We start from the raw sequence: 15,154 nt of genomic DNA on the forward strand, positions 1-15,154 counted from the left end.
AATATCAAGCATTGCAACATCTACAAACCACAGATATTATGAGGAACAGATCAGATCAAATATGAGGCAAAAATCTGCAATTTTTTTTTACAAATGGTGGTGGGTAGGGAACTCAAGTCTTTAACACCTGCATACAGGGTACAGGGTTCAAGCCTGAGGTATTCCCTACCACACCACCTGGGGCATTTACACACACACACACACACTTTTTCCCTACTGGTCCATCATACATTCAAATACTTCCCTACCAGTCCATCATACACATTCAAATCACACACTTCCCTTCTAAACAGTTAATTAACACACTTACCTGTCCTTGCTGCCCATTCTCTATAACGTAATCCAAAGACCCGCGAGATTCCTGTGATCCAAACCCTACCCTGCCCATTCTCTATAACTTAATCCAAATGCCTGTGCAATAATCCAAAGATCCGCGAGATTCCTGTGATAGTCTGTGCACTTTAAAAGTGCACAGACATCTCCTCATGTTTCCCTACCTGGAGCATGCGCAGTAGACTCGCAGTAGTCTGGACTACTGCGCATGCGTGAAGTCTGCGAATTTTTATTTTTTTTTTCTTTCTTTTTTTCTTTTTGTTTTTAATTTCTTTTTAGTTCTTTTGTTGAGGGGGCTGCAGTCCGGCAGTCCAATAGCACGGGCCGCCAAGTACATTGTACATTGGCCACAGCTGTGAGTATATCACCGAGTGTGATGAAAGAGTTTAGTATACACTGTCTTTTCAAACTGTTGGTTACATTATTAGCTTAAATAAAAAGCTGCAAAATGATATGACATATAAAGGGTTAATGTACAATAGTGTAAAATGCTGAGAAATTAGAAAAACAGTAAGTCTGCTGGCAAGCATATATAGCTTAGTTAGATTTTGGCATCCATGTAAAAAAAATATGTAATTGAGAAACAAAGTTTGTAAAATAGCTACGCAGATGGCAGTTGAAAGTGCATCGAAGTAACTTCAAGGAAGATAAAGCCGGAACACAAGCAAGATAGTGCTGGAACATTAAGTTTCAGATAATGCAAGACTGTATGTCCTGGACTAAAAAGAATCAAGCACAAATCATAAATTAGAAGAACAAAGACAAACTGTTAAACAAAGAAAAACTGTATTACATCAGACTTTGAGAAAAATACCAGACCTTCTGGCATAAATGTAACTGGCTTTGGGAATTTGCTGCAGAGAGCTGACATATTTGTATTGCTTGCTTGTAGAACCAAAAGGAGAATATAATAGTATAGCCTATCAACTGAAACATTTTGTCTCCGTGTATTTATTGTACTCAGTACAATACAGTAATAAGACTAGTTAATTACAATAAATAGTTAAATGAACTGTGACATGCTTGCATGCAAAGGAAAGTAACAGAAAAAAAAACAACAGAAAGACAGTACAGAATTCTTCAATGGCAAGCCACAGTTGATGGACCGAATGGTTTCTTATTGTAACAACTACAGCTTCTTTTTATTCAGTTAGTACATTCAGTGCAAACGTTTGCCTCCTTCTTCTGTACAGTATCCAGTAGCAAAACAGTGCATCTCTGCAGATTCCACAGGTCTTGTATATTCACACTGCTGAGTCTGCCAGCTGTGTCTGACCACGTTTTGGGAAAATCACCTAGGGACTTTCCATGCTTTCTCAACGGAAGATATGGCCACCTTCCACACAGAAACTGGTAATTCTTTTTTTGTTTCTCATTCTACAAGCATGGATGCTTTCAAGTAGACAGTAATGACAGTCCAGCACATGTATGGTCAGGATTTAAAGATTGGTATAAACATAACTGTAGCACATGTAGTACTTTACTAGGTAAAGTTGATGTCAATGCTTTATGTAAATGCCTTATGTTTGACTGGTATCTTAAACGCCAACATGATTGGTATGCCAGTAAACGTTTATGTCTTAAAAGTAATGGTAAACAACCAGATGCATTATGTTCTGTCACCACATGTAAAATGTTAACTTCAGAGTTACAATATCAGTCAAGTCAGTTATTTACAGACTCTTCTGTACATCTTGCTAGACAAAAGTGGCATAAAACCACTGCAGATTACACAACAGATAGCAGCGATGAGGTTCATGGTGAACTGACTAAAAGATTTAATGAACTTCTAAAAGACAGAGTAAGTTCAAAAATTTCAGACAACATATGCAAACACTTTTTCAGAAGTGCATAAGAGCTTTAAAGTCAGCAGAACAGAATACTGACAAATATAATCTGGTTAGTAAAGAGTTAAAGCAGCAGCAGTTAATTGCGCTGATAAAAAATAATTTATGACATACTATTCTACCTTTCAAAAATGGTTAAGAGTACACAGCACAAACTTTCATTCAGTTAAAGCAAGGCACTTAAATACTGATTTTAAAACCATTTGAAGTAACAAAACAGTTCTAGGGCATAGAAATCAAATGAGAGTAGTTAAACGCAGTAAAGACATGACGTCACAAGACTGGCATGCATGCATTTTTTTTTCATCTAAAGTGCAGCAAAAGGCAGGCCACAGCAAATGTCATGCATATCTCTTTTTGTTTCTTACAATATTTAGTAATTGTATGATAGCATAAAAAATAGTATAGACTCCAGTTAAAAAAGTATTCAAAAGCATTATTATGCATACTTAGGCAAATTATGAATATCAAGTTGCAAGAATATTTTAACGAATGACTGAAGGTACGAGTAAGTGCTAAAGGAGTTATGGGTTAAGCATCTGGAATGCGCAAAAAGAAAAAAGTAAGTAATGTGAGCTCAAATTTTTCCAGGCTGGAATGGTAGTTACGAAAAATGTTGCATGACATAAAATGTTACTGGTACTGAAATCTGTAAGGGCAAGGAGACAAGACCGGTCATCAGGCCAAATGGCTTACATTTTTCTAAAATAATGTTGTTAAATATTCACATACAGCATTAAATAAAAGTCTACAAAAATCCTGTTTGGTAATTGTAATAAGACCACAATTTTTGCAAGTAAATACTACACCGAGTACAGTCAGTACATGGGCTATGGTATGCAATTAAAATAAATGATGCAGGTACCTTTACAAAAAGGGAGGATACAAATAGCTACTGGTACTACAACTTTAACAGTATAGGCAACAGCAAAAGCTTTATAAAAATAATCAAATCGAAAAGCAAATGTGTAAGACCAATGTGTCACATCTAGGTAACAGCCAAAGGGCAAGCAAACATTCAATTCTCACAGCATAAAGTAAATAAACAATACTGAAATAAAATAATGTATACTTCAGGGGGTAGGGCATGCTTTCAATTTTACACTAACTGTGTAAACAGTACTGCAAACAAAGTGTTAATACCAAAAATACATTTTACTGTTTCAAGTAATGTAATTAGCAGGCTTCAGTTTAATGCTAAGTTTGGAAACCTAGACTGAGTGTACATTACAGCCATGTATGTACAAATGCAAAAACAATCTGTACAAGCCAAGCAAGTGTATTCTGTACAGTATATAGTAAATAGTTGGGTAAACTGTTCCCAAAAATTGCTTCTCAATTCATTTATATGTATAGTAACAAGTCAAAGCTTGACATTTGTGACGTGTTTTTTTTTTTTCAAAAAACAAGACTGCAATGCCTTTGCAATAAAATCCTCAAGCATTGTTAGAAAATTACTGTACAAGACATCACTGTAGAAAGTCATATTCAGATTCACGCAGTTATAATAGTAATGGCTGGCATCAGGTTTTGTTTCCCAATGTGTTTCTACTAATACAAACAGTTTTCTATTTAAAATAAAACACAGGGAATGTATACAGTGATAGGTTTAAAGATGTATAAATGCATGTGCACATCTATTTGCTAGTTAAATTTATATATACATCTGTTGCCATAATATATGTAAAAATAATATAGTCAATTAAATACATGTATGTCTGTTTGCTAGCATACATATATTAAAGGGTTACAATGGTCTTAGCTAAAAGCAAGGAATCAAATAAATAAAGCAGCATTCATTCATGCAATGTAACAAAGTCAGGTACAGCTTGAGACAAGGCTTGCTCAGTGTCTGAAACATGATTCAAGGACTATAAATAAAAATGCAGCTGCGAGACAAGGCATGCAGCATTCAACCCAGACATCTGCATTTCATTTGGATCATTCTGAACATCAGAACAGAGGGAATTACAATATTTCATAAATAAAACTTAGTTAAAAAAATGCTACATGGGTGCAACATTTGCCAGGAATTCTGTTAGGGGTAAAAGCTACCCCAAACAGCAAGACAGGAATTTCACCATTTGAAATCACGACAGGCAAAAAAATGCCCACACAACTACCATTTGATCCAGAGATTGGACTTAACAGACCTTTGTTAAAGGTAGCACAACATCAAAAATGGTTAAAAGACATCATAGAACAGTGTGATTAAGTAACAGAACAAATAGGGCCTTTGGTCTATAAGGTCAAATAAAGTAAAAAGAACAAGACCTTGCTAGTTCACAGGGATCAAAAGAGAGTCATTGTTTACAGTGATCAACAGCAAAATGCATCATTTTTAAAAGGGGGAGCAGATGCTCAATAAAGTGTATGTTTCGTTTTTTTAGAAACAAGACTGAATGCCAAACATTGTGCAAAGTTTGTTAAAAGTATTCCCAACGAGGTTGTTAGGACAAACAAGTTTTGATAAACATGAAAAACGTGATTATTATTGTAAGTATTGTACTCAGTGGACTCCTTTTGGTAAAATGCCAAACAAAGGGAATCAGGGTTGTTTATTACAACATTTCACGAATGACACTTGTTGTTTGTCTTTCGGCTTTTCCCAGTAAGGGGTCACCACAGCGGAACTCCGGTCCGCTAATGATTGGCAGTAGATTTTTATGAAATGCTGAGGTGCCACCTCGACACACAACCTTCAACAAAGGCACGCCCATTTATGCACGCATGTCTTTCGAATGCTACCCAACCACTGGGAGGACATGCAGACTCCACACAGAAAGCACTCCCAAGCCCAGCTGAGAATCGAACGGGAGAATCTCTTGCTGTGAGGTAACAATGCTACCGCCGTACCACCGTGGCATAACATTTCACGAATGACACTAAGTTGGGAAAATGCTACACAAAATAGATCACAAGACAATTTCAGTTGTAAAAAGCATACATCATGTACCTTTGGGAGAATAACACTTAACACAAATTTAACTGCATGGTTAGCTAAACAAGGTCAGGCATACATAAAGGTAGGGAAAAAAATCAAGGACTGACATAAACATTTCAGTAAACAGCTCGCTCTCTATTAAATGCTGTACATTACCCTCTGAAGATGTAACAATTCTGACAAGGGAAGACATCATAAAAAAAATGTCACAGTGTGTTAATAATAACACAAAAATAAAAATAAATTTGACGGGGGAAAACAGGTATAATTTCTGCCAATACTCTCTTTATTTGTACAAATAGCACAAAGATACATGGAAAAGGACCATGGGTTGGAATACTTACCATTCTGGGTAATAAGCCAGTACTTCATACAGATCAAGTGGTAAAAATTTATTTTATTTATTTATTTATTTATTTATTTTACATTTGTTGACCGGGCTAGTCCAACTGGATATATTTCCATTTTCAGCAGAGGCCCGGGGAGAAAAGCTCCACATTTAGACAAAAGGAGATAGATCATGAGCACAATTAACAAATACAGACTGGTAGGATATAGACAAAGAAAATGGTTACACAAAAGAATAGAACTTTACCTATGTAGATAATATCATAATACACATTATTACCTAATTCTAAAACCAAGAAAACAGAAAGTGTAAGAGCAGGGAAAGAGAAATGAAAATGTTACCAAAAGAAAGAAAAGGACTTAACTTCCTAGGGAAACTAAGTAACATCATGTTGAACATTTTAACATATTTTAACACCAAGAAGAGAGAGTGTAAGATCAAGGAAAGAGAAGCAGCAATAGAGAGAGAGCAGATATAAACAGACAAATACTTGTTGGAAAGAGATTCATAGCCATAAGGAGGAAAAATGAAGAAAGGAGTCTGTAAAGGTAGAGAAAGAAAGCTAAGGGAAGAAGCAGGAGGTACAGAAGAATAGGGAAGAGAAAAGAAGGATTAACTGAAGGAAATTACTTTAATCAGGATTAGAGAAGGGACACATCCAGTGGCTTTTAAGGTAGATTCTGAGTTTTTGTTTAAACAGAACAGTAGATGCAATGGAAGTAAGTTCGGTAGGAAGTTGATTCCAGTGTTTTCCAATGGTATTCGAGAAAAGGGAATCACCTGCTAGGTTATTGGATTTGGTTAAGGAAACTAGTAGTTTGCTTGATGAACGGAGGGAGTTCAGATTAGAGTAGGGGGTTAAGAGGTCAGAGAGTATAGGTGTGTTGTGGGGTTGGTAGAATGCTCTTTGGACAAATGTGAGTTGGGAAAGAAGCAACATGTTAGTCAGTTCAAGCCAGTTGAGTTGCTGCAGATTCAGACAGTGGTGAGTTCTGAAAGCTTTACCAGTAACAAATCTAGCTATATTATTGTACGTGGTAGATAGTTTAGAGAGATTGTTTTTCTTGAGGTTAGTATAGATTGGTGAAGCATAGAGAAGAGTGGAAATAAGATGAGAGTGGGCAAGAGTAGCTTTGGCTGGGGGGGTTAAGAAAGTTTTAATTCTATAGAGAGAGCCGAGTTTTCTGTTTACAGATTTAATGGTATTGTTGATATGACAGTCAAAGGTAAGGTTGTTGTCAATCGTGACACCTAGCAGTTTGGTAGTAGGGTCAGGTAATATAATAGTTCCATTGTTAGATAGGATAGTAAAATCTAATGTAGGGGATCTGGTAGTGGGCTTAAAGAGTAAGAGTTTGTTTTTTTTAGCATTTAGGAGTAGGCATCGTTTTAAGAACCAAGTTTCAACTTTGAAGAAAACAGCTTGAGTATTAATTTGAAGTTCAGAGATGGATTTAGCAGAGCAAATTAATGTGGAGTCATCAGCATATTGTATACAAGTAGCCTGGAGAATAGCTATTTGTAAGTCATTTATAAAGAGGGAGAAAAGAAGTGGTCCAAGAATAGAGCCTTGGGGGACCCCAAGTGAGATTGGGAGAAGGGATGAGAGTTTGTTATCCCAGAGAACGGCTTGTTTCCTGTTTGTAAGATAGGAACTAAACCAGTGGACAGCCTTAGATTCTAAGGAGAGAGATTCAAGAATTTTCAAGAGAATAGAGTGGTTAACCATATCAAAGGCTTTAGACAGGTCAATAAAGAGAGCTGAAGATAGGATCTTATTATTACGATTCTTGTTAATAAGGTCTGTAAAGGAGAGGAGAGCGGTGGTTGTGCTATGAAAAGGCCTAAAGCCATGTTGACAGTTAGTAAGAATGTTATTCTTTATTAAGTGGTCCATTAACTGATGGTGAACACATTTTTCCATGAGTTTTGCTAGTGGGGACAAGAGAGCTATGGGCCTATAATTAAAGTATTCATAGGAGTTACCTCCTTTATGTAAGGGTATGATGTGAGAGATTTTCCAGATGTCAGGTATGGTTTCTTCATTTACAGTTCTATTAATGAGAATGGATATGGGATAGGCAATTTCAGAGGCTGCTTTTTGAAGGAATTCAGATGGGAGTGTTTCAGCCGAGGGGGTGCATGGTTTGAGTTTGTGGATACATTTTTGTATAAAGGCAGTGGAAATGAGTTGTAGCCTAAAGACTGGTAGTTTGGAGGATGCAAGGTCGGGGATGCTAGTGTCACTAGAGAGGTGAGAGGCCAAGGAATTAATAGTATCAATAAAGAAAGAGTTGAAAGTGTTGGCAGTATCAAGGGTAGAATTCTTTTCAGATCCGGTAGGGGATGGAGTGGTAGTCTGTCCAGGGTGTAGAAGCCTATTTAGGGTTGACCAGAATTTTTGAGGGTTATTGTGATTAGCTTGCTGGAGATTACTATAATAACTCCTTTTATCAGAGAAGATAGCTTTGTTGGTACTGTTTCTTAGGTGCCTAAAGGTGCCATCCACTTGTACCATAATAGGACAACAATACCAAAAAACAATATTGCACATCAGTATTACATCCCCAAGTTGTAAAGCCAAATGCAGTTTTAAAAGAGCTTGGTATGAAAACTAGTAGGACAAAATATCTCACAGATTGTACATTTACAAGCACAATGAAATCTTACTATTTAGTAAGTCATCACAAGTATCTTTAATAGACAGATTACAATTTAGTACTAATGTATCTAAATTTGTAAATTAAACAAAATGTTGTGTAAATGGACAATATTTCCATCAAATTTCAAAATGTTTGTTAAGGTGGCACCACAGATTGTGTGGTTTCAAATAACCCAGTGTTAAAAGTAAAAGACAAAAACAGAAGCTGACACTGCCCATAACTGGTGAACATACTTACAGGATGGTCATCATCTGGAACCAAATTGCTAAACGGGTTAATACATCCTGTGTTGATAGTTTTAGGGGTCATAATAATAATAATGACAGCTTAAAGTTGTTTTATATGCTGCAGGTTATGGAGAGTTGCAATAACTCAACAAGTTATGTTTGCAAATATGAGCAAAATCATAAATGCTGTAAATAGCAATGCTAAAGAAACAAATGCAGTCTTTTCTTTAACTAAAGTTTAGTCCGTTCCTCAAACAAATAAAAAAATGAGGAACTGGAATAGTTTAGTATACACTGTCTTTTCAAACTGTTGCTTTAGTAACAGAAAGAAACCAACAGGAAGGCAGTACAGAATTCTTCATGTGATACTGTGAACCCTGGCTTTAAGAGATCATTGCTGTTTCTATATTTCACTCCTTTTTTTTTTTTTTTATAAAGAACTGTAATCATTGTTCAACCTATCCCCTTTGCCAGTTATAGCTGCACCATGCATGCAAGGCAGGGCAATGTTTAACTAGCAGCCCGGGAAATCATTTGTGGTTGGTTGTGACACCAGAACAAACAGCAATGAGTACCTTGCTGAGAGGAAAACGTGAGGGCAAAGCAAAAGCTACCAAAACTGCCGATCATCCTGAAAACTACCAAGGGATGAAGACATAAATGGAAAGTGCCCCTGTCAAGAATGCGACTTGGACCGTCTTATGCATGTATCAAGCTCCCTTCCTAAACCCTGCCATCCTGAGCACTACCAAGGAATTTAATTTTTAACTTTCTTTATTGATGTATAATATATATATATATATATATATATATATATATATATATATATATATATATATATTTTTTTTTTTTTTAACATATGCAAAGGGAGCTCAGGGAGCTCCTTTCTGAGACCCTACAGCACTACCCCTCCACCCCCTACATCACATTGCACTTCCCAAACCATACCCATTTAACTCCGCAAAAGCCAGAGGGAAGAAAAAAAAAACCTCTTCACACCCACAGTTATTAAGTCAAGGCCTACCTGATCAATGCCCTACCTACTGCAGGTCATCATGGACGTGAGCTTGCACTCTAGAAAGTTCACATTGAAAGTGTGACCTCTACCTCAGTTACACTTAACAAAGCCCTCTAAGCCCCTCCATTCTCATACCTCATTTCCTTCTAAACATCCCTCCATCCCATATTAACCCTATCCTACCCTTCTTCTCAATTCCTGCAACTCTATGTATCTAGCCCCACTTGCAGATGTCTCAAGACAAAATGGTCTATTCCAAACCCCGTATATTCCACTGCTCAGTTAACAGCATTAAATGTCTTGTAGTACTTAGATAACTGTGATTTTACTCCATATTCATAAAAATGACAACTTTATTAAGCACATTTCTGGCATAGCAACAGTGCTTAACCTACATTTTATTAAGCATCTCATGGTACTGTTAAGCTCTAGTCCCTTGCTAGAGCACTAACAGCAGACAATGCACAACAGTGTCCAAAGCAATTTTGCAGTATTGTAACCAGGAAAACACATCATGTTGTCACATAAAGAACACAAATACAGAAACAAAAGTGTGGCAGAGTGAATTATCTAACAGCTTTCAAAGCCGTTGACACTTACATTCTGCCACTGGCTGTAATGCATTTTGCACGTCTACACTTTTTTCTGCATGTAGAAGTATATTGGAGGAACTACAGCTCTAAGTCATATACACATAAATATGATCAGTCCTCTCTCTTCAGAAAGCATTTATTCTAAGTACTCATCATGGATGTGAATATTCCGTTCTTGATATGCACTTCACTCTGTTCTTGTTGTGAATGTCTTGACATCCATATGTTCAATGTGTAACAACTTCATTATGATCAGAATCCAGATCACAATTCTTTTACATGCAGAAGCCTTAACTTGGGAGGTTTACACATTGGGTTAAGTCTTTCCAATTTCCATAGTGCTCTAACATTGAGTTCTTCTGCACATAGGTGCCTCTGTCATGACAGTGGTCTCTCTGGTAAAGCTGCATGCTTGCGTCAACCAGGGGGATTGGATAATACTAATTAGCCATGTGCATTCCTGGAAATGTATGTGGCTTTCAATTTGCTCAGGTAAAATTGTTTTCTAGAAGGAAAAAGTGATGGTGGTGACATCACAGTCAGCCAATCATTCCTATGCAAGTACTTGTGGTACAGGTAATTTGAGAGAAGATATGGGAGTGGAAGTTTTGTTAGTGTGTGTATCTGTGTAAATATATGTGTGTGTGCATGTCTTTAGAGGCATGACTGTAAGAATGAATGTGTACATGAACGTGTGTGTGTGTGTGTGTGTGTGTGTGTGTGTGTGTGTGTGTGTGTGTGTGTAATATGGGAGTCTGGGAGGACATGGGTGCCAAATGTGTGCATGTGTTTATGTAGTGCATACCTTTGCAAACTCAATGCATGGGACTTTAAGGAGATTACGAGTGTGGTCAGCTCTGATAGCACTAGTATTTGATCTGTCAAATTGCTGCCATACGTTTTCAATTATATTTTCTCATCATTGCATGACCTGCACTGTACAGTTAGCATGAGTAGTGAGGATTTTATTGTATCACAGGGTTTATTTTTAAGACTATCTGTGATATTATCCAGAAAACAAATTCTCTAGAAATAAAATTACATATACTTGTTAATGGCTTTAAAGTAAGGGAATGCTTCTTAGTTATATTTTAAAGCAAACAAGTTGTTCACATGGAGGAGTCAGTAATGAAATTATTGTCCATTTTTAATGTTGATTAGTGAGAAAATTGCAAGGCATCGTGTGTTTGACAGCTGTACTAGTGACATATATTTCTATATAACTAATATGATTATTTGCTGTGTGAAATGCAGATATTGATGAGTGCCAGCGGGATAAGGATATCTGTGGTGATCACTCCATCTGTAACAATGCAATAGGAAGCTATAGCTGTACCTGCCCACCGGGATTCACAACTAGGACCATCTCTCATCTGTTCACTAACGGAAGCAATTTTGGTTGTGATGGTAAGCAAGTTTGTGTTTAATAGCAGTGATTTTAGTTAGAAATGTTATATGCATCATGCAGATATAGTTTTCTAGTAATATGTCTGTTTTTCATAATTGACATGTAGGACGTTTGGGGGACTAATGTGAAGAGGCAAACTACTGCTAGATTAATTCAATGTGTTGGAAAGTTACAGCATTACATGTTTCTGCTAAATACTAACCCAGATTATTTGTTTTATTATTTGCAGATATTAGTAAGAGTCAGATGGATGTCACATTTATAAATATAAGCTGCATTCTGTGATTCAGTCAGATAAGAACAAAATCAAATAGAGAATCACATATCAAATTAAGTACTTACCCATGAATGCTGCAGTTTCATCATAATGGTGAATACGACATGATTTTGGAAAAATATTGTACAGTGTTTATCCTCATCACTTATTAGTACAATTTACATTTTATAGAGTAATTCTGTTTTAAAAAATAGTGTATGGTTAACATGAGACATGAATGCATTACTTAATTTCATTTTTGCAAGATTTGTTTATTCTTTTTTTTTATTTAGTTTTCACATAGTAAAGTTTTGTTTGGATGGTCACCAATCCCCCTTCCATGAGTCTCTGCCCATATGTTCACTATTTGTGATATGCAGCCACTTACTCAGGTGAGTGCTGGCCTAAGGAAGCCATAATATAAGCAAGTATAAAGGCTGTTTGTGCAGTGTCTCTTCATGGACCATTAGCCTTTCTGCAGCCAAACCCTTTCCCAGACAATCTGAACTAATAGCCTAAATAACTCAGAAACAAGGAAATGCCTCTGCACATACACTTATGAAGGCTAAAATTACTGAGCTAAGCAACATGAAATTCATGTTTCCAGTCCTGGCTGATTTTAATCTTGTAGAAGCCTATACTGGCATGGTGATTATAAGTCAACTGGACCTTATGGATGGGTGTGCCAGCAGTAACCATTGACAACCCTCCACCCCCAGGATGTTTATCAGATTCAATACACCTGCATCAGAGTTATGGCTTTATCCTTCTATGTCAGAGGGTCAAGATAATCCCTGGAATTCAATAAACTCTGTGTAGGCTTTGCACAGAGCCCACATAGATCTTACATCTTTGCAAAGTAAGCAGCAGTGCTAATTACATATTCATGCCATGCAACACGTTGAAATGTAAACAAGCATGGTTTTTGTGGCTGGTGACAGTGTTTTGGCCAGGAAACCTTGTAAAGCAACATGGACAGTGAACACATTACAATAGAGGAAACTAGCTTAGCAGGATTGCATGGAATGCCACAATGATTACGAGGGTCTATCATATATTGATGTACATGTTCCAAACACAATACAGGACATTGTATACAGGGCAGAATAATGTAGAATCCCAGTCCGTGCATTTTATGTAAGTTTTGTAAATTATCTTTAAGGGTACATGGATTGCCATTTAAAGTAAAGACTCAGGGGAAGTGTATGTATTGAATAGGGACATACAAATGGATTGCAGGAATGAACAAAGAGGAAGAGGACAGGTGAAATATTGTAATGTACTGTAGATGAGGGCATATAAATGGAAGACATTTGTAGCAGGAACACTGACCACATGTTGACACCAGCAGACAGTAATATTTATTCCACAGGAAAAAAGCTATATAAAAAGTCAGGCAAGATTCACAACATGCTCTCCAGGAGAGAAGAGGACATATTCCCAATAGCAGCTAAGCTAGTTCTTCTCTATGAAAAAATTCACAGAAGTGGCCATTCATGGTTTACAACTTTCACTGTTTAAGCATCAAGCTTTAGGTATTTGATTACCTAAAGCAGTGGTGCACAACCTTCTTGAGGGGGGGTGGGGGCAACTACATGAATTCCTAATGCATCTGTGGGCCACATCAGAACATAGTAAGTCAATATGAGTTAACAATAGGTACAGGTGACTGGCATCTTACTTAAGAAAGCAGTCATGAAATTGCCTGTTTTCTACATCAACTTTACATTTAACTTTATTCTGGCTTGCAGCCATGACATATTACAAACTCTTGCAGAAAGTTACTTTGTTTACAGCATGCAAGTTATAAATAAGAAAGAATAATTACTTCTGCAGTTAAAAATTAGAGGAGTGTGCAACTGCAGTCAATTAAGTAGGTAAGCATGTGCTAGAAAGTTTGTGTGACTGGAGTAAGGCATAGCATTTATTTACTTTTTTTAAAAATTTTGGTGATTCTCTTGTTCCCGGATGGTGTTGCATCGTGGGCCAGATTTGGCCCCGGGGCCAGACGTTATGTACCACTGACCTAAAGCTTTGACTATATGATATAGATCCATAATAACTATCAATATCCGTAAAACTAACTAGATCCACTGGATGCTACTGTTCATGCCTAATTAGAGCACTAAGATAATGTAAATACGTCAAATCACTTAAATGTAATGAGATTCATTGAAAAGACAAGCCCCAGGATTCATGAAGCTTGCGCCAGGTGCACGCATAGCGTAGGCATTATAATGCCAAATATGGCCGCAGAGCGATTCAGGTACGATCCAATTCCACGTGCACTACCGGCGTACGCCAGATCTGCGCAGCCCCCGGCGTAGGTATGCAAATCACCCCATGTGCAGTGTTGCATCATGCAAATGAAGGCATATAGCGATTCATGAAGTGGTGCAGGCATAGCGTAAGCTCATGGAAATGTAAACCAAAAAACACGGTTTACATTTTCCCAAACAGAACATCGGAGCTATGGAAGAGGGCCAGACACAGGTATCACAATGTGAACATATGCCAATGGCGAAATACACAGCCAATGGCATAAGAAAAGATGCACAACACGTAAATAACAACATTTAATGTCATGTCCACAGTAACGCACAGCAGAACCGCAGGGCATGTGTGTGGAAGCTGTAACATAAAGAAATAATATAAAAATGTCATAAAATCGCAACGTAATAAAAATCAGGTTTACAGCATAACACACAATGGTAGGCATGGAACACCACAACCAAGGTGCAAGGGTTGCTAAGGGCTTGCGATAGTGTTCGGCGCAGTAACTATGAATTAGTAGTCAATGCCATGCAAATGAGGCAGATAATACTGAATCGCAAATGTCCCACCGGAGGAAGGTTGTACCACACGGCGCAGTGGTATAACACCGAGGAGTGGCTCAGAGGAGATACATGACATCAGCAGAGGGGTGTGCCACTGTAGCAATAAGCACATTGGAGCATTGCAAATCTGGCCTGTCCATTGCTAAGCAAAGCTGCAGGATAGGGGTGGGGAGGAATCGTTTAGCTGAGAGCAAACATTGTGGCCAAAAGCGCATGTGTACAAGGATGAAAACGTGCCCGAAACCCAGTAATCAGACGCACGTGCCACAAATAATAACAGAAACAGGAAGGTCAGGGGAAGAAAAGGAAATATGGAAGTAGGGTTATTGGAGTACTAATGAGCAATCAACACCAATCAACCCACGAAGGCCAATCGACGGCAGCTGACAAGTCCACTTGCAGAAATCTGCAAAACAGGATAGGTGAGGCATGTGAATGCAAAGAAAGGAGGGGAGGTATTGGATTGCAAAGATAGGAGACCTGACACAGCAGAGCAAAGCAAAGTGACAGCAGACCGGCAGTAGCACACATAACGTAAGAAACGCCAGGTCCAGGAAAGTACAAATGAAAGTAGGCTGCAGGATGCACGCCAGAAAATGGTAGGTGCAACGCGCAGAAATGTAAAGGGAAGGTCAAGAGGTAATCCACGGCAGGCAAATGTAATTCAACACCAAAGGCA

General features: G+C 37.7%; 1 long non-coding RNA gene across 1 annotated transcript in view; it reads left to right on the forward strand.

Moving 5' to 3' along the window:
- Positions 1–15,154, forward strand: part of LOC122812234 — a 420,127-nt gene that overhangs the window by 375,078 nt on the left and 29,895 nt on the right. The window contains exon 3 of the long non-coding RNA XR_006366373.1: positions 11,229–11,381. This is a non-coding gene — a long non-coding RNA (uncharacterized LOC122812234). The remainder of the gene's footprint in view (positions 1–11,228; positions 11,382–15,154) is intronic.

Source organism: Protopterus annectens, chromosome 9.part0 (genome assembly GCF_019279795.1).
Source record: "Protopterus annectens isolate FY-2018-M chromosome 9.part0, PAN1.0, whole genome shotgun sequence".
Classification (NCBI taxonomy): Eukaryota; Metazoa; Chordata; order Ceratodontiformes; family Protopteridae; genus Protopterus; species Protopterus annectens.